Here is a 19978-nt window from a genome sequence, read left to right on the forward strand (position 1 = left end):
AAGTATTAGGATCCTGACTACCTGAGAGGCAGGGAGTTAAAAGTGGGCCCTTCAAACCAGGCTCCACAAAGGGCTCTACCTTCAGAGCAAGTAACTGTAACAATGACAAGAGCCACACAGGCGAAGCGAGGAGGGAACTGCCTTGGCTCGTGTTACGAGTGAAGGAAACAAATCTCCCCTGAGAATCCATAGCTGGTCTGACTCTACGTGGGTTTGGAGTCGGAGTCATGCTGAGGGGCTCAGATGCTGGTGACCCTACTTTGGCCACAGGCCTGAAGATCTTAGCACAAGAAACACAAGAAACACGGTCCAGAGGGAGGCTCCATCGCAGTTCCCCCAGATAAGCCTCTGCTAACGTGAGCTAACAAACCAAAAGTATGAAACAGGTGAGACAATGACCCACCATCACTGAGAACCAGCCCAAGCATGTCCAATGCTAGACTGATCAGACACGGACTATAAAACAATTATTAAAAAATTAAAAAAAAAAGATGGGAAGGGAAAAATACACTCTGAAAAAAGGACCAGGAGGCTTGAAAAACAACCGAATAAAGCTGTATTTTTACATGGTTTTGGCCTCATTTCTACCATCATGGGAAGAAAGGCCCTTCCTCCTTTCTTTTTTTTTTTTTTTTTTTTTTCCCTTTTTATTAATTTTTTCAGCGTAACAGTATTCATTCTTTTTGCACAACACCCAGTGCTCCATGCAAAACGTGCCCTCCCCATCACCCACCACCTGTTCCCCCAACCTCCCACCCCTGACCCTTCAAAACCCTCAGGTTGTTTTTCAGAGTCCATAGTCTCTTATGGTTCGCCTCCCCTCCCCAATGTCCATAGCCCGCTCCCCCTCTCCCAATCCCACCTCCCCCCAGCAACCCCCAGTTTGTTTTGTGAGATTAAGAGTCATTTATGGTTTGTCTCCCTCCCAATCCCATCTTGTTTCATTTATTCTTCTCCTATCCCCCTACCCCCCCATGTTGCTTCTCCATGTCCTCATATCAGGGAGATCATATGATAGTTGTCTTTCTCCGATTGACTTATTTCACTAAGCATGATACGCTCTAGTTCCATCCATGTCGTCGCAAATGGCAAGATTTCATTTCTTTTGATGGCTGCATAGTATTCCATTGTGTATATATACCACATCTTCTTGATCCATTCATCTGTTGATGGACATCTAGGTTCTTTCCATAGTCTGGCTATTGTAGACATTGCTGCTATAAACATTCGGGTACATGTGCCCCTTCGGATCACTATGTTTGTATCTTTAGGGTAAATACCCAGTAGTGCAATTGCTGGGTCATAGGGTAGTTCTATTTTCAACATTTTGAGGAACCTCCATGCTGTTTTCCAGAGTGGTTGGACCAGCTTGCATTCCCACCAACAGTGGAGGAGGGTTCCCCTTTCTCCACATCCTCTCCAGCATCTGTCATTTCCTGACTTGTTAATTTTAGCCATTCTGACTGGTGTGAGGTGATATCTCATTGTGGTTTTGATTTGTATTTCCCTGATGCCGAGTGACGTGGAGCACTTTTTCATGTGTCTGTTGGCCATCTGGATGTCTTCTTTGCAGAAATGTCTGTTCATGTCCTCTGCCCATTTCTTGATTGGATTGTTTGTTCTTTGGGTGTTGAGTTTGCTAAGTTCCTTATAGATTTTGGATACTAGCCCTTTATCTGATATGTCGTTTGCAAATATCTTCTCCCATTCTGTCAGCTGTCTTTTGGTTTTGTTAACTGTTTCCTTTGCTGTGCAAAAGCTTTTGATCTTGATGAAATCCCAATAGTTCATTTTCGCCCTTGCTTCCCTTGCCTTTGCCGTTGTTCCTAGGAAGATGTTGCTGCGGCTGAGGTCGAAGAGGTTGCTGCCTGCGTTCTCCTCAAGGATTTTGATGGATTCCTTTCTCACATTGAGGTCCTTCATCCATTTGGAGTCTATTTTCGTGTGTGGTGTAAGGAAGTGGTCCAATTTCATTTTTCTGCATGTGGCTGTCCAATTTTCCCAGCACCATTTATTGAAGAGGCTGTCTTTTTTCCATTGGACATTCTTTCCTGCTTTGTCGAAGATTAGTTGACCATAGAGTTGAGGGTCGATTTCTGGGCTCTCTATTCTGTTCCACTGGTCTATGTGTCTGTTTTTGTGCCAGTACCATGCTGTCTTGATGATGACAGCTTTGTAATAGAGCTTGAAGTCCGGAATTGTGATGCCACCAACTTTGGCTTTGTTCTTCAATATTCCTTTGGCTATTCGAGGTCTTTTCTGGTTCCATATAAATTTTAGGATTATTTGTTCCATTTCTTTGAAAAAAATGGATGGTATTTTGATAGGGATTGCATTAAATGTGTAGATTGCTTTAGGTAGCATAGACATTTTCACAATATTTATTCTTCCAATCCAGGAGCATGGAACATTTTTCCATTTTTTTGTGTCTTCCTCAATTTCTTTCATGAGTACTTTATAATTTTCTGTGTATAGATTCTTAGTCTCTTTGGTTAGGTTTATTCCTAGGTATCTTATAGTTTTGGGTACAATTGTGAATGGGATTGACTCCTTAATTTCTCTTTCTTCAGTCTTGTTGTTGGTGTACAGAAATGCAACTGATTTCTGTGCATTGATTTTATATCCTGACACTTTACTGAATTCCTGGACAAGTTCTAGCAGTTTTGGAGTGGAGTCTTTTGGGTTTTCCACATATAGTATCATATCATCTGCGAAGAGTGATAGTTTGACTTCTTCTTTACCAATTTGGATGCCTTTAATTTCATTTTGTTGTCTGATTGCTGAGGCTAGGACTTCTAATACTATGTTGAATAGCAGTGGTGATAATGGACATCCCTGCCGTGTTCCTGACCTTAATGGAAAAGCTTTCAGTTTTTCTCCATTGAGAATGATATTTGCGGTGGGTTTTTCATAGATGGCTTTGATAATATTGAGGTATGTGCCCTCTATCCCTACACTTTGAAGAGTTTTGATCAGGAAGGGATGCTGTACTTTGTCAAATGCTTTTTCAGCATCTATGGAGAGTATCATATGGTTCTTGTTCTTTCTTTTATTAATGTGTTCTATCACATTGATTGATTTGCGGATGTTGAACCAACCCTGCAGCCCTGGAATAAATCCCACTTGATCGTGGTGAATAATCCTTTTAATGTACTGTTGAATCCTATTGGCTAGTATTTTGGCGAGAATTTTTGCGTCTGTGTTCATCAAGGATATTGGTCTGTAGTTCTCTTTTTTGGTGGGATCCTTGTCTGGTTTTGGGATCAAGGTGATGCTGGCCTCATAGAATGAGTTTGGAAGCTTTCCTTCCATTTCTATTTTTTGGAACAGTTTCAGGAGAATAGGAATGAGTTCTTCTTTAAATGTTTGGTAGAATTCCCCTGGGAAGCCGTCTGGCCCTGGGCTTTTGTTTGTTTGGAGATTTTTGATGACTGTTTCAATCTCCTTACTGGTTATGGGCCTGTTCAGGTTTTCTATTTCTTCCTGGTTCAGTTGTGGTAGTTTATATGTCTCTAGGAATGCATCCATTTCTTCCAGATTGGCCAATTTGTTGGCGTAGAGTTGCTCATAGTATGTTCTTATAATTGTCTGTATTTCTTTGGTGTTAGTTGTGATCTCTCCTCTTTCATTCATGATTTTATTGATTTGGGTCCTTTCTCTTTTCTTTTTGATGAGTCTGGCCAGGGGTTTATCAATCCTATTGATTCTTTCAAAGAACCAGCTCCTAGTTTCATTGATTTTTTCTATTGTTTTTTTGGTTTCTATTTCATTGATTTCTGCTCTGATCTTTATGATTTCTCTTCTCCTGCTGGGTTTAGGGTTTCTTTCTTGTTCTTTCTCCAGCTCCTTTACGCGTAGGGTTAGGTTGTGTACTTGAGACCTTTCTTGTTTCTTGAGAAAGGCTTGTACCGCTATATATTTTCCTCTCAGGACTGCCTTTGCTGTGTCCCACAGATTTTGAACTGTTGTGTTTTCATTATCATTTGTTTCCATGAATTTTTTCAATTCTTCTTTAATTTCCTGGTTGACCCATTCATTCTTTAGAAGGATACTGTTTAGTCTCCATGTATTTGGGTTCTTTCCAGCTTTCGTCTTGTGATTGAGTTCTAGCTTCAGAGCACTGTGGTCTGAAAATATGCAGGGAATAATCCTAATCTTTTGATACCGGTTGAGACCTGATTTGTGACCCAGGATGTGATCTATTCTGGAGAAGGTTCCATGTGCACTAGAGAAGAATGTGTATTCTGTTGCTTTGGGATGAAATGTTCTGAATATATCTGTGATGTCCATCTGGTCCAGTGTGTCATTTAAGGCCTTTATTTCCTTGTTGATCTTTTGCTTGGATGATCTGTCCATTTCAGTGAGGGGAGTGTTAAAGTCCCCTACTATTATTGTATTATTATTGATGTGTTTCTTTGATTTTGTTATTAATTGGTTGATATAGTTGGCTGCTCCCACGTTAGGGGCATAGATATTTAAAATTGTTAGATCTTCTTGTTGGACAGACCCTTTGAGTAGGATATAGTGTCCTTCCTCATCTCTTATTATAGTCTTTGGCTTAAAATCTAATTGATCTGATATAAGGATTGCCACCCCAGCTTTCTTCTGATGCCCATTAGCATGGTAAATTGTTTTCCACCCCCTCACTTTAAATCTGGAGGTGTCTTCGCGTCTAAAATGAGTTTCTTGTAGGCAACATACTGATGGGTTTTGTTTTTTAATCCATTCTGATACCCTGTGTCTTTTGATTGGGGCATTTAGCCCATTAACATTCAGGGTAACTATTGAGAGATATGAATTTAGTGCCATTATTAGCCTGTAAGGTGACTGTTACTGTATATTGTCTCTGTACCTTTCTGATCTACTACTTTTAGGCTCTCTCTTTGCTTAGAGGACCCCTTTCAAGATTTCCTGTAGAGCTGGTTTGGTGTTTGCAAATTCTTTCAGTTTTTGTTTGTCCTGGAAGCTTTTTATCTCTCCTTCTATTTTCAATGATAGCCTAGCTGGATAGAGTATTCTTGGCTGCATGTTTTTCTCGTTGAGTGCTCTGAATATATCATGCCAGCTCTTTCTGGCCTGCCAGGTCTCTGTGGATAAGTCTGCCGCCAATCTAATATTTTTACCATTGTATGTTACTGATTTCTTTTCTCGGGCTGCTTTCAGGATTTTCTCTTTGTCACTAAGACTTGTAAATTTTACTATTAGGTGACGGGGTGTGGACCTATTCTTGTTGACTTTGAGGGGGGTTCTCTGCATCTCCTGGATTTTGATGCTTGTTCCCTTTGCCATATTAGGGAAATTCTCTCCAATGATTCTCTCCAATAGACCTTCTGCTCCCCTCTCTGTTTCTTCTTCTTCTGGAATCCCAATTATTCTAATGTTATTTCGTCTTATGGTGTCACTTATCTCTCGAATTCTCCCCTCATGGTCCAGTAGCTGTTTGTCCCTCTTTTGCTCGGCTTCCTTATTCTCTGTCATTTGGTCTTCTATATCACTAATTCTTTCTTCTGCCTCATTGATCCTAGCAGTGAGAGCCTCCATTTTTGATTGCACCTCATTAATAGCTTTTTTTATTTCAACTTGGTTAGACTTTAGTTCTTTAATTTCTCCAGAAAGGGCTTTAATATCTCCAGAGAGGGTTTCTCTAATATCTTCCATGCCTTTTTCGAGTCTGGCTAGAATGTTCAGAATCGTCATTCTGAACTCTTGATCTGACATAGTACCAATGTCTGTGTTGATTAGGTCCCTAGCCTTCGGTACTGTCTCTTGTTCTTTTGTTTGTGGTGATTTTTTCCACCTTGTCATTTTGTCCAGATAAGAGGATATGAGGAGCAAATAAACTACTAATAGGGTGGCAAAGACCCCGGAAAAATGCGCTGTAACCAAATCAGAAGAGACCCCAAATTGTGGGGGGGGGGGGGAAGGGGATAAAAAACAGGTTCTGAAAAAAAAAGAAAAAAAAAAAAGAAAAAAATTTAAGAAATAAAACAAATAAAAAAATATAAAAAAGAAAGAAAAAATATATATATTTAGATGAACTAGTCAAAAAACGTTAAAAAAGAAAAGGGTAAAAGTTTTTAAAAAAATTTAGCAGAAGAAGAAAAAAGAAAAAAGAAAAAAAATTGAAAAAAGAAAAAAAATACAAAATTGAAAAAAGAAAAAAAAAATTGAAGTAGCCGCAAGACTAAAGAATCATGGGGAGAAAGCCATGAGTTCCGTGCTTTGCTTTCTCCTCCTCTGGAATTGCTCTGCTGTCTTAGGAATTGAATCTGCTTTCTCCTTGATAGATGAACTTCGTCCTGGCTGGATATTTTGTTGATCTTCTGGGGGAGGGGCCTGTTGTAGTGACTCTCAAGTGTCTTTGCCCGAGGCGGGATTGCACCGCCCTTACTGGCGGCCGGACTAAGTAATCGGCTCGGGTTCCCTTTTGGGAGCTTCTGTTCCCTGAACGCTTTCCGTAGAGTTCCGGAGGACGGGAATGAAAATGGCGGCCTCCCAGTCTCCGGCCCGGAGGAGCCGAGAGCCTGGGGCCCCACTCCTCAGTGCGCCCCCAGAGGACAGCACCCAATCACTCCCGTATCCCCAGCCTCTAGCCGCGCTCCGAGCTCACCCAGCCCGCGACCAGTTCAAGGTAACCCCGAGCTGAGAGTTCAGTCCTCGGCTCTGTCTTTGCAGCCGGTTTCTCCGTTCTAATACCTGCGAGCTCTCCGACACTCTGACACCCCCGATCCTTCTGTGACCCTGCGGGGCCTGGGGCCACGCTGGCCCCGCGTGGGCTTCACCCCGGTTTAGCCCCTGGAGCAATGTCCCTCAGTGGAACAGACTTTTAAAAGTCCTGATTTTGTGCTCCGTTCCTCCGCCGCTTGCCGGGAGCCGGCCCCTCCCCCCGCGGTCTATCTTCCCGTCGTTTTAGATTCACTTCTCCGCCAGTCCTACCTTTCAGAAAGTGGTTGATTTTCTGTTTCTAGAGTTGCTGTTCTTCTTCTCTTTGCTCTCCCGTTGGATTTGTAGGTGTTTGCTATGTTTAGATAAGCTATCGAGCTGATCTCCTGTTACCTGATGTAGTCTCAGGCTGCTACTTCTCCGCCATCTTGACTCCTCCCCCTTCCTCCTTTCTAAGGTCAAGCTCACACTGAATACTTTGTTGGTCACCTCGGAAGCCCTCCGCTGCTTCCTGGGCAGGTGACCAGAGAATCACTGTGTCTTCTTTTCAAACTAGCAGTACTGAGTCCCGTCCTCCCCCACAGAGAACTGAGGTGGTTTGAGACGTACCACAACGTGTAAAAAGTCTCCCAGTTCTGTCGCTTGGATGCCCACAGAAGATCCCACCCTCAGTCAGCAGGTGTGTGGCAGAGTGAACAGCAATGTGAGCCTCGTTTTAGCCACAGCTGCGGTGGGATCCCTCCACCAGCACACGCGTGTGGGAGCCAGGCTGCCTCGTGAGCCCTGGCCTTCCGTCCTGATCACTCACTTCCTCCAGCCGGTTCCAGAGAAAACTGAATTTTTCTCAACAGCTTTATTGAGGACTAATTTACCTACCATAAAAACCACCTGCTTTAAGTGTACAACTGAATGGGGTTTCTTCTTTTTATCATTCAAAAATATTTTTTTAAATTTATTTTCAGTGTACCAGAATTCATTGTGTATGCACCATGCCCAGTGCTCCACGCAATACGTGCCCTCCTTAATACCCACCACCTGGCTCCCCATACTCCCACCCTTTCTTCTCCAAAACCCTCAGTTTGTTTCTCAGAGTCCACAGTCTCTCATGTTTCGTCTCCCCCTCCAATTTCCCCAACTCCCTTCTCCTCTCCATCTCCCCATGTCCTATGTGTTATTCCTTATGCTCCACAAATTAGTGAAACCATATGATACTTGACTCTCTCTGCTTGACTTAGTTCACTCAGCATAATCTCCTCCAGTCCCGTCCATGTTGCTACAAAAGTTGGGTGTTCATCCTTTCTGATGGAGGCATCATACTCCATAGTGTACATGGATTTTGTTTTCGTTTCCTAGGACAGTTGTAACTGACCACCAGGAGCTGGGGGGATTTCAACAGCAGAAATCTGTTCTCTCACAGGTCTGGAGGCCAGGCCAAGATCAAGGTGCTGACAGGGCTACATTCCTTTCCAAGTTCTAGGGAAGAATCTTTTCTTGCTTCTTCTGGCTATTGGAGGCCCCGCTGCTCCTTGGCTTGTGACCGTATCACTCTCATGTCTGCCCCCATTTTTCTCCCCTCCTTTCCCATCATGTTCCTCCTTGAGGGTTTTGCTGTGTCTTTGTATGGATTTCTTGAAAGGACACCCATCACTAGATTTAGGACCTACCCTCCAGCATTATGATGCCATCTTAATTAATTAAGATATCTTCAAATAACTTATTTCTACATGAAGTCATGTTCTGAGGTTCAGGTGAGCATGAATTTTGGAGGGCAACACAAGTATATTTACCTTATCTAACACACACACACACACACACACACACACACACACACACACACTCTGTAACAGCCCAACACAAGTATATAGTGTTGTATAATTATTACCACAGCAAGTTTTAGAACATTTCCATTACCTTGAAAGGACTTCCCACCCCTACCCACTTATAGTCCTTTCCCACCCCAGTCCCAGGCAATCACCAATCGACATTCATCCTTCTAGATTGGTCTTTTCTGGACATTTCCTGCACATGGGATCCCGCAGTAGGTATTCTTCCGTGTCTAACTCTATGGCTTTTTCTCACTGAGCATATTTTCCAGGTTCACACATTTGGTAGTGTGTACCAGTTCTTTGTTACTGTTTGCTGCTGAGTAATATTGCATTGCATGGGATTTCTGCATTCTGTTCACTCATCCACCATTGGTACACTTTGGCACCGTTTCCATTTTGGGGATATTATGGACAACGCTGCTATCAACATTTGGGTGCGAGTTTCTTGCAAGGACCTATGGTTTCACTTTTCCCAGGTAGGTCCCTAGGAGGAACTGCTGGGTCACATGGAAATTCTGTTTAACATTTGAGAAACTGCCACACTGTCATTCCAAATGGCTTCACCATTTTTCCGATGTCTGTGTCAGAAGACAGCACAGAAGAGGAAAGTGGGAGGAGTGGTTAGGATTCAGTTTATGATGCAGGACAGGAATGTTCTCCTTCAACCACATCCAAGGCAAAGCTGGGAGGTGAGCTCCAGCTTGATGCCCACTGGCTGGAGAAACCCCAATGGCCAATACAGTGCTGCCCTGCAGAGGAGCTGAGGGTGGCGAGGAAGCTGTCAGCTGCAGGGAGAGGTCGACACGTGCCACCTTAGAGAATTAAGCAAATACAGAGGCTGAAGCTCCTCCTTCTCTGAGATCAGGCAGAAGGCAGAAGGCTTCCTGTGGCAGCTTGTGCAGCAGCATGAGAAAGGGGCTGCTGAGCTCTGAGTCTGAGACACTAGAGGGATACCTTTGCAACCTATTCTATTTCTCCATCCCACTGGGGGAAGGACTAATGCCCCAGGAGTTCAATGGCCCCCTTAGCTGGTCCCAATACTCACCAGCTGAGGGACCCTATCCAGAAAGGAGGCTGAATGGGCACTCCACTGGGAGGGGCTAAAGGGAGACATGGCATCCTTCTCTAAGGATGACCTCTGTAGGAGCAGAGGCCATAGGGAGGCTCTGGGGGAACAGGGAGCAGAGCAGACCATCCCCCTACATCAGATACTCTTGCTTGCAACTTTGCACCCTCCACCATCAAAGAGTTCTGAATATTACTGAAAACCTTTGAATAGCAGACATGGAACGTAAACATCTAGTGTGTGGAAGGACCAAGAGGCAACTGAACAGGAGCACTGAATATGTGTGCCCCGGGGGCAGTGGGGGCACATCTGCTTTCTTGCATGGAGCTTTGTGTGTGATCCTGCCCTGTCTGGTGCACTGTGATACATGCTCATTATGGTGTTGGGGACTACTTCCCTGGACATAGTTACGGGGAGAGGCTGAACCAGTCTGTGTCTCCTTATCACTTTCCCTTGAAACAGAAAGTGGGAATTGTCTTTAGAGTGTGGCATGACTTCAGCAAACTTCAACCATAGGAAACATCTATGGGAACTTCTCCAGGGGAAAAAAAGTGAAACAATCATAAATAGTGTCTAAGAACTCCTAAATAGCCCTAAGATAGTTACAAAATGCAAACATTCTAGCAGTGGGAGAAAGCTCTAGATGCTCTAAGTGTTTTCTTGTTTATATGAAGGACAGAGGAGTATGGTTAAATGGTTCTCCTGCCTGAGCAGCAGACTGTCCTGGTTGAGCCACCGAGAAGCTGAAGTGAGAGAAGATGGCGGAGCAGCACACACCTCAAGATCATGGCAGCCACAGCCACTTGGGGTTGGTAAATACAGTGTGCCTTCTCCCCTCACCCTGTACTCAACATTCCCCACACCCAGAAGACTGTCATCATGGGTTTTCAATAATGATCCTCAAACCACTGAAAAAAAAAATGTTAACTTGGTCTGGTGTGGCTTGTTTACTAAGAGACAGAACTATTTCTTTTTTTATCCTTATTATTCCTTAAGAATATTTCTTTCCAGAATGGCTAATGAAAAACATCTTATGTGTCCAGGAGGGTAGGTGAAGTCAGTTGTGTGGACATTTTATTCATGGGATGGTAGGGATGAACTCAAAATCTCTCCGTGAACATCACTCGATGTTATCCCTTGAAAATATACCAGAAGGAAGGTGAAAGTGCCACTTTCCCCCAAGAGATTTGGAGAAAGAATCAGGGCCACCTGTTGAATTCTGGTGGTGCTAGTGGTGAGTGGACTCTTGGCACAACGTCTTCAGTGGTGGAGGACTGGCTACTTAGGATACATTCAGGTATGTTCAGTGTGTTAAGTCGGGGTCTTTCCTACTGGTAAAAAATTCTTTTTCCATGGTAACTGTAAACTCCATATTTGTGTATAGTATAAAATTACTTAGAAATCTCAAATGCAGTGGAGTTTCTGTTTTTAAAAAGTATGTTTTAAGGAGCTAAATTATTTGAGAATCTCCTAAGATGTTTCCTTTTTCTCCTACAATTACTTGATCTTCTAAAGATAGGAATTGGTTGCCTATTGTAAGATTCACTGGATAAAACTGAGGGCAAAAAGTGAGGAGTCACTCTCCTGCTTCGCCTCCACTGGGTCTGTGATGATGATCATGAACCTCACTCTAACCGACGTTGAAAAATGGAGGTGTCTGGGGTGAGGGAGTAAGCCAAGGAGTAGCGGTGGGGACATGTGTAATTCTGATTGCTGGCTTCTGCTTTTTAAACCCAATGCATGGTGGAGACCCTAGCAGATATGCCCCGGGCTGCAGGGATTTGGGGTCCTGGATGGGCTTGGGCAACTCAGGGAGACACTGGCGGATTTGTATAGAATCGACTGGCAGGGACCTGTGGGACTTAGGAGTTAATGAGTCAGTGTATGCCCCACTTTTGTAGACGCTACGCATCAGGCTTGGTTTATTTGTCTGGATTTAAGAAAGGGATGGAGAAAAAGTTAATAACAAGACAAAGTGTCTGAAGCTATTGCATTTTACGTAGCTCCAAGTATTGAGACACGATTCTTCTAGTAGGCAAGACTTAGCAAAGGAGTCTGGTTCATCTGATTCAGAAAACAATTCATTCACACCATTGATAAAGGAATGACATTGCCTAATTAGTCTTCCTGTTTCGCTTCCATCTTCCCTGTTACTCCAAACAAAACACTGAATGACCTTCGTGTTGGAACAACACTGGCTCAGAACAGCAGCCATATGGTGGTTCCAGACACGAGCGTTTGTACAAAGGCAACTGAAGTATTTTATGAGAAGAAATTGGCTCTACAGAACTGACAGTGCTGAATATGATATATTTTATTATTATTTGTACATGTTTTTGGAGATCTGGTGGTTAAATGTTCCCTAGCATACTGTTGGATGTATGCAGAAAAATTTGCAAACCAGAAGTAAAATAACAAGAACATCATTAAAAAACTGAGGCTCCAGCAGCCAAAATGGGCCAGGTGGTTTTTGGGGGAAATGCTTCCCACTCGTTATGCTTCCATGTTGGGGGACCGTTGATGAAACACTCCTGACCCCGCTCCTGAATGGAAAGGAAGTGACTAGCCTAACTTGAGAGGTGGAGAGGAACTGCTAAGTGTGACCAGTCCCTTCCAGTTATCTGTTGGTAGAGGACTCATGTTCTGATCTACAAACTTCCTGTAATGAAAGAGGTTGTGTCCAAGCAAGATGTGTATATGTCTCCAGCTCTCGCAGAGACTGGGTAGCCAAATCCCCCGAATTCTGAGTGTAGCATCTGCAAACACGCATTCTCCAGAAAGTCAAGATCAAACCATCCTACTCCTGTTCCTATCTCTTGCTCAATTCAGACTCAGGGGTATTATTATGAGGCCCAGTAGTATGGACTATGGACTGAGCAGAAATTTCCAGTTGCCTCTGGAAGCCCATTTCCCCTCTTTCCCAAGCTTTTAACAAGGGACATTATTAAAAATACACCTGAATAAAAGAATGTATTTCCAAGTTTTTCCTATAGTTGGGTATTGCCAGCTCAAGCCAATGATGCATCTAGGTCTCCTGGGAGATGAGCTTTGCTGGTTGGAATCCCTTTGGGCTTCCTCTGTTTCCTCCTGTTCCAGCCTGACACCAGGATCTAATACCTGGAGTGCCAGCTGTCATCTCGGACCATGAGATGATTCTGGAGATGGGAGCCTGGGCACTTAATGACACCATGAAGCTATCATACCCAAGCCGGCCTGCCTCACTCCAGAAAACATTCATATGAGAAAGAAATATAAATCATTATATTTATTAATTATTATTACTTTGGGTTTTTCCATAATAGGAGATGAAGAACTGTTTTTGAGCTAACCTTAGGTCTTGGCTCTTTGGGGGGAATATGGCAGATGTTCCATTTTGAAAACAAACAAACAACATAATTTCTATCGGATGGTTTTGCAGAGAAAGATGTACTGTACAGTATGTATAGTTTCCAAACCAACCCCCAGTTTCAAAATCGTTGTTATAGGTTGGGTTTTCATCAGCTGGTACAATCTGGTGTTGCACAGGCTGAGTGTGACTCTCAGATGTGCTCCTTGCTCACTGTGTGGCCCTAGTCACTCATCTGCTCTGTGCCTCAGTTTTGTTCTTGTCACAGGGAGATGATGACTATTGAAAGGATTAACAAAGCCAGCCTGCAGCACAGAGTCAGTGCCATAAAAGCATAGACTGATGGCTTTTCCATGCCTCTGGCGGCAGGCACTTACTTCTTCATGCCCTGAAAGAGGAGAGGTCTTCAAATGAGGAATGGACGCGGACTTTCATTTGGTGTCTGTGGTCTGCTCAGGATTTGGGGCACAACTCCTTCCTAAAGCTTCTTTACAAAGACACTTTCGGCTCAGGCTGAAATCCAGTAACCAAGATTTTTTTTCTCACAAGAACGAAGTGCTAAGTCACGATAATTAAAGATCCCACATCCACCAAATGTGACCTTGCAAAACTGAGAACAAATCTGTTGTGCATCCAAGAAGCATATACTTACTTTTCATCCTTCCTCTCAGAGCTGGGAAACATGAGTCAGAAACTGTGTAACTCACATACGATTGAGCTTTGAAACATGACCCCCGGTCTCTTCAGTCGGGGGCCTGATTCCTGCAGCTCCCTGAGCAGAGCACCCTATGGAGGAGCTCTGGTGGCGAGCTGGGCTCTAGAAATCAGTCCATGCTAGCGCCTCACAGTGTCAGGGGCGTGTAAGCCCTACAATGGGGAGTGTTTGCTGTCAGACAGGAGAAGAAGTTTGCGAAATGGCAGAGAATGAAAACAGAGAGATTTCCCATGAGGACACGGCAAGTCAAGGGCATTTTGTCATTTCTTCTTTTTCTTAGGAGAGTGAACCAATTCTGAAATAATGGGTTTCTGTCCTACCTTATGAGCTGCTATGCAGGGGAGGAAAGGCACTCTAAAGATTGCTGTTACCAGAAGGTAATTTCCTATTTCTTTAAAACAATCCACTAGAAGAACGTGCTATTGCTCCCTAAGAAAAAATGCAGCATTGCTTTGAGGACCTGTTTTCTGTTCTTTCCTTGTCCTAATAAAGAAAAGCTTAATTGCACTCCACGTGGGAGCCATGCCTTGCCGATATCATCACCTCTGGCTTATTCGTGGTTTGTCCATCTTACTCTGCAAAAAATGTTTCTTTTTCTACTCACATTTCTCCTTTGGAAGAGTGTCCCACCAAAACAGGTATTTTGGGTCTTGTGAATAAACTCAGTGTTTGGTCAGAAATGTCCTGACCCAGCCCACATTCTCCTATCCCACCCAAGTATTTCTAACCCTGTAAAGAAATGGTCAAAAAGACTTTTTAAAAATGGATAATTATCATGGCTCTTTGCAATGCTAATGTTTGAAGTATGACCTTTCCACCTGTCATGGCCATGGTTGCTGAGAGATGACAGCATGTCAGAAGAGCAGTGTTTTTTCCAAGGATTTCTGAAGCATAACAAATGGAGGGGGTAATTTAGCAGGGATTGGTACCAAACAGAGGCAGTGGGGGCAAAGGAAATCCAGACCAAGAGAGCTCTTGTTCAGAGATTGTGTGCTGTGTGCTTCTCCTGCAAAGTTATCCATTAAGCAAGGTGCCATTTGACACCATGATGCATTGGTTTATCAGTGTCCATCATAAACCGTGGTATCATCTAACAACATCTCAATCTTCTGGAAATTTGCATTCTTATGACACAAGGGAGGACCCTCTGACCTACTTTCTTGTAGCAGAAAGATGCAGGGGTGTAGTGGAGTCCCTGTCAGCAGCCAGAGAAAGCAGTACACCCTGCAGCTGACCTCACACTCACGGGATGTGACCTACTTGGCCTGAAATTGACAACGGTGGGAGGATTTACACCACCGACATTGGCAAACACTAGAAATCAGGGCTCTTTCCCCTGCCTCCACCTCCAACAGCTTTTGCTCTTTCACACTGACCAGAAGACTGCCTCGAGGAGTGAGTCACCATATTGATGCTTTTCAGGAGTGTTCCCACAATATAGGGACACTGAGGAGGTGGTGAGTTGACCTGAGAGCCATAGCTAATCTTATTCATAACAGTAAATCCTACGGATGTGAATTGCACATCACTATGTGTTTTGACAGGTGATTCAGCAAAGAGTTGATGCATATGTTGCTTTCTCAACTCAGGGATACAGGAGGGTGGACATTTCTATTAATAAACTGCTGATATTCAAGATTACTTGCAAACATTATTCTCTTCTTTTAATGGCACAAAATGGATTCTAATCATTTTTATTTCTTTTCTCCCTCCTTGGCTCTGCTGAAACTAGCACTGAAAAAGAAACAAAACAAAACACCAAGTAGCCTGGATAATCTCTAACTAGACAACATGCCTGTCATGATCATCTGGTTTGATTCCTTCCTTTTATGGAGGAGAAAGAGAAAACCAGAATAGAGAAGTGGGTGTCAAAGGCTTGGAGAGGAGTCAACCAAGATCTGACTTAAAAGAGTTCTATTCTAAAACCAACATTACCATCATCAGTATTGACCCTAGTAAAGAGTGGCCAACCTTCCTGGGTGCCTAGAACTCCCTATATTTGAGCAGGAAAGCCCTGCCTCCTGCTCCTAATGGGGGAGCCCTTCGGTCCTTCACTTAGTCCAAACAGAGGCGGCAGAAGAGGGTGTGGTCCAAGAATGAGGCAACAAGGCTGGAAAACAGAGGCAGGAACAAAGGGTTTATGGGTAGGAGAGCCACGGAGGCAGATATTCTCAGACGAGATGAAGACATATCTTAAGCCGCTTCTTCAAGTACTTTTTTTTTGAGAGAGAGAGAAAGTGTGAATTTTGGGGGGTGGGGCAGAGAGAGAGGGAGAGAGAATCTTAAGCAGACTTGGTGCTGAGCACCGAGCCCAGCGCAGGGCTCAGTCTCACAATCTTGAGATCATAACCTGGGCCTAAATCAAGAGTTCGACGCTCTATTGACTGAGCCATCCAGGCACCCCTTTAAGTACTTTTTTTTTTTTTAAAATCCCCCTCCAACATTTGACTGGGAAAAATTTCAAGCATATGGAAAGTTGAACAGCCATATACCCACTGCCTGGATTCCACAATGAATATTTCATGCACAGATTTGAATCTAAATTTATTTCAGTGTTACCTCATCAGCAAATCAAAATTTACTGAATACAGAATTTTCATTATTTTATTTTAAAATAGACTGGGTGAAAACAGGCATCAGGACAAGGCCTGGGACTTGGCATGTGTATGCATCTACCCCGACCACCTGCCAAGTCCCCCTTCCACAGAGTGACTGCCATAGCCGGTGCTTGGAAGGGTGACCCGAATGGTATTCTGAGCCACCTTCTGAAAGATCCTGGCCAAGCATGGAGGGGCTTGGAGATACTGTGTGGAACCTGACTTTGATCTTCCAACACACCCTAAGGTCCACAGGCCTGGAGGACCTCAAGGATTATTGAGTGGGTGATTTCAGAAAAGGGGAGCCTGGGGCTCTGGAAGTGGGAGAACGGGAAGACAGGAGGCAGTGGGACCTGAGGCTCTGGGAGTGGGAGAACGGGAAGACAGGAGGCAGTGGGAGGTGGAAGATATCAGTATTGAGGCCCCACTCCCCAGTTCAAGCTCCACTGACCCGTCAGATTTCACTTACAAACACAAAACTTATTAAGTTTTGTTATTAAGTTATTAAGGCAAACTTATTAAGAATTTCAAGCGGTGGCTGAAGAACATTAAACCCCAAGCTCAGGGCTCTGGAGAACTCAGGGGCCCATGGCAGTGGGCAAAGAAGCTGGGAGGAGGCAGTCTCTTGGACCAGAAGTCTGGAAGAGGGAGCTGGCGGCCTTCTTTTTCTCTACTGCCACGATGAAGACGGTGCACACAGGGCAAATCCTCATGAGCACAGTGGTTCGTCGTTCTAATATAGTAGAACCCGTCAACATTATCTCTCACTATAAGGTAGTTCCTGTCCCGGCATCCCCTGGGGGCATCAAGGAGTGCACACTCCATCTCGCAGTCCCAGTGAACCCACGTTCTCCCCAGCACACCTAACGTCAAATTTACCATCTTAACCGTTCTTAAGTGTGCAGGTCAGTGACATTAAGTACGCTCACGCTGTTGTGCAACCTTCCCCCCCACCCGCCCCCAGAACTTTTACATCTCCCCGAACTAAGAGTGTGTCCCCGTTAAAACCCAGTTGCAATCCTCTCTCTCCCAGTCACCATTCTACTTTCCATGTCCATGGATGTGACTCCTTTATGGACTTCACAGAAGAGGAATCCTGCAGTACGCGTCCCTCTTATGTACTTCGCATAATGTCATCATGGCTCATTCCCGTGGTAGCGGGTGCCAGGACGCCCTTCCTTTCAGAGCCTGAGTAACATTCTATTGGGTGCTTACGCCACTGTTTCTTTATCCATTCCTCCATCCAGGGACCCTGGCATGGCTTCCACCTTTGGCCCACTGCAAACCATGCTACTTTGGTCATTATTCTTGAAAATGTCTATGGTGCTTTGCTAGAGAAAACGGTTTCTAATTCTGGGCCCCCTTGTTCTCCAGGCGTTCAAAGGCCGAGTGGCTTTTTCTCCGTCTGGGGTCCCTGCCTCTCAGCTTCATCTCATTTCTTCATCTGTAAGAACAATGAGACCTCCAGCATCCTGAGGCTGTGATCAGGATTAATGAGATTATGTTAGTGGAAACCACCGCGTGTGTTGGAAGAAAGGCCCCACAAAACACAAAGTGCTATTATCACTGCCGTAGAATCAAAAATTCCTCCTGTCCAAATACTTGTTCATAAAAGTTTTAGCAAGTGAGGCTACCTACTGGGCAGCTCTTATCCCCATAAAGAAAATGATTTCTCCAGCCAGGAATTAATAAGTTCTTAACACATACTGAAATATCTTCTTGGCTGGGTTACGACGCTCACATAATGAAGTTACTTTGATTATAACCATGAATCAAATCCGTGTTTCCGAGCTACCGTGGGCTGGACTGGAGGTTGAACTTTAACAGGAGCGGCGGCAGCTCGACTTCCTGACAGCCCAGCTGGGGCCTTGCGGCCTGATTCCATGTGTCAAGGCAAAGACAGAAAACATTTAGGATTCATACTATATTCACTCTGTACTTGTTTCAAGTGACATTTAGAAGAGAGTTGGTTTATTTCACATGAAAAGTGTGAATATTAAGCAAGAGATATTAAAAACAGTATTTCCCCCCCAATTCGCAGAGAGATAGGCAGGACATTTCTTCCTTTTCCTGCCCCCTGCCTGGCCATGTGCACAGAAGCTACATTCTGTCTAATAAGATTTCCTAACGATTAAGGTAGAAAGAAGGAAAATAGGAAATAAACTTTGATTTCCTTCTGACAGCGATGGTAAAAATAAATTTTTAAAATGTAAGAAAATGGGCTATGTCATCATAAGAAATTGGATGAAGTCTATAATATTCATTAGAAAAAAGCAAACAGGGGCGCCTGGGTGGCTCAGTGGGTTAAAGCCTCTGCCTTCAGCTCAGGTCAAGATCTCAGGGTCCTGGGATCGAGCCCCACATGAGGCTCTCTGCTCAGCGGGGAGCCTGCTTCCTCCTCTCTCTCTGCCTGCCTCTCTGCCTACTTGTGATCTCTGCCTGTCAAATAAATAAATAAAATCTTAAAAAAAAAAAAGAAAAGAGAAAACAAACTAAAAACCAGCAGTGGCCATCCCTCAGGGGGATTCCCAATGGTCCTCACCTGCCACATTTTACCAGAGTCCCTGGTCCACATGACCAAGAGCATCCGGCAGGAGTGGTGGTAAATTGCTCAGATTAGGTTATAGACCGCAGCTTCCATCTCGGGCACGGGAGCATCTGGGTGTGCGTGCGCGTGCGTGTGTGTGTGTGTGTTCACTTGCTCCGGGGAAGCCTGCCGTTGTGTCAACAGGACACGCAGGTGGCTGCAGAGGACCATGAGGATTGGAAGTTTCTGGCCAACAGCTTGTGAAGATCCCAGGTCGCCAGTGTAGGATCTGGGAAGCGGATGCTCCCTCCGTCAAGATTTCTCTCTTCTTATTCGGAAAGAGTTCTTGGAAGGCAAGAAGTTTCCATGGAAACAGAACCAGCAGCTTCCGGTGGCTGGGGGTGCACCCACAGAGCAGTTGGGTCCAAAGCCACGTTCTAACTTTTGAGCATTTGCACAGAAGCCCACAGAGAGAAGATAAGCCATTATCCCCGCTGACGCTTGTGGTGGTGGACTCAGCCACATTCTGCTGCTTCAGCTGTGATCCGTATTGCCTTCTGGCTCCCGGCGATGCAGGCGGTGTCTCCTACAGTTGAGATCACACCACCTCCCTCCCTAGGGCACCCCAGGGGTTTCTTGCTCCTCAAGATTCTTGTCCGAGACAGGCTAGTGCCCAGGACCTTGATCCCGCCTTTGACTCTGCAATCCCCACCCTGTGTTTGATTTCTGAGATGCTGCTTTTCCCCTGAAGCCATTTGGACCACCTGGTTTTCGTCCCGAGTCAATATCCATTCCCACAGAACCCTCTTTCTTTGGCTCCTAATGTATGTTTCCGTTTGCTTGCGTAAATGCATATGTGTTTTTCTTAATTTGGTTGTCTGGGTTTGGTTATAACATTTGGTTTATTTTATTGAGTTGTCATTCCCCACCCCCTCCACACACGCACATCCTTTTCATTTGTTTGTGCTAGTTTCAAGGACATAAAATGTCCTTTGAAAAACATCTGGTGTGATACAGATGATGATAATTATAGCTAATATGTATTAAGCCCTATGTTGAGAATTTTACCTGCTTTTCATTTTTTATAGCAACCTTAGGAGGTAGATGCTATTTTTAACCCCGATTTTGGGTGTACAGAAATCGAGGCAGAGACACACTGAATGACTCATTCAAGGTCACACAGGCAGGAAGCAGTGGAACCAGAGTTAGAACATAGGCAGCCTAGACTACTCCCATCT

The 19978-nt window shown here is 44.3% G+C and overlaps 1 protein-coding gene across 1 annotated transcript in view; it reads right to left on the minus strand.

The window, feature by feature from the left end:
- The window catches only part of DSCAM (DS cell adhesion molecule), an 818243-nt gene that overhangs the window by 147218 nt on the left and 651047 nt on the right, over nucleotides 1-19978 (minus strand). The window lies entirely within an intron of this gene.

Source organism: Meles meles, chromosome 4 (assembly GCF_922984935.1).
Source record: "Meles meles chromosome 4, mMelMel3.1 paternal haplotype, whole genome shotgun sequence".
Classification (NCBI taxonomy): Eukaryota; Metazoa; Chordata; class Mammalia; order Carnivora; family Mustelidae; genus Meles; species Meles meles.